The sequence below is a fragment of the Bison bison genome, unplaced genomic scaffold, assembly GCF_000754665.1.
Source record: "Bison bison bison isolate TAMUID 2011002044 unplaced genomic scaffold, Bison_UMD1.0 scf7180017864235, whole genome shotgun sequence".
NCBI lineage: Eukaryota > Metazoa > Chordata > Mammalia > Artiodactyla > Bovidae > Bison > Bison bison.
Genome location: NW_011494807.1, coordinates 1,078,213 through 1,079,270, shown reverse-complemented (window position 1 = coordinate 1,079,270; position 1,058 = coordinate 1,078,213).

Genomic DNA, 1,058 nt, shown 5'->3' with positions numbered 1-1,058 from the left:
CTAAACATAAGACCAGAAACTATAAAACTCCTAGAGGAGAACATAGGCAAAACACTCTCCGACATACATCACAGCATGATCCTCTAAGACCCACCTCCCAGAATACCGGAAATAAAAGCAAAAATAAACAAATGGGACCAAATTAAACTTAAAAGCTTCTGCACATCAAAGGAAACTATAAGTAACTTGAAAAGACAGGCTTCAGAATGGGAGAAAATAATAGCGAATGAAGCAACAGACAAACAACTAATCTCAAAAATATACAAGCAACTCCTAAAGCTCAATTCCAGAAAAATAAATGACCCAGTCAAAAACTGGGCCAAAGAACTAAAATAGACAATTCTCCAAAGAAGACATACAGATGGCTAACAAATACATGAAAAGATGCTCAACATCACTCATTATCAGAGAAATGCAAATCAAAACCACTATGAGGTACCACTTCACGCCAGTCAGAATGGCTGAGATCCAAAAGTCTACAAGCAATAAATGCTGGAGAGGGTGTGGAGAAAAGGGAACCCTCTTACACTGTTGGTGGGAATGCAAACTAGTACAGCCACTATGGAGAACAGTGTGGAGATTCCTTAAAAAACTGGAAATAGAACTGCCATACAACCCAGCAATCCCACTGCTGGGCATACACACCAAGGAAACCAGAATCGAAAGAGACACGTGTACCCCAATGTTCATCACAGCACTGTTTACAATAGCCAGGACATGGAAGCAACCTAGATGTCCATCAGCAGATGAATGGATAAGAAAGCTGTGGTACATATACACAATGGAGTATTATTCAGCCATTAAAAAGAATACATTCGAATCAGTTCTAATGAGGTGGATGAAACTGGAGCCTATTAACAGAGTGAAGTAAATCAGAAAGAAAAATACCAATACAGTATACTAATGCATATATATGGAATTTAGAAAGATGGTAACGATAACCCTGTATGTGAGACAGCAAAAGAGACACAGATGTATAAAGCAGTCTTTTGGACTCTGTGGGAGAGGGCGAGGGTGGGATGATTTGGGAGAATGGCATTGAAACATGTATATTATCA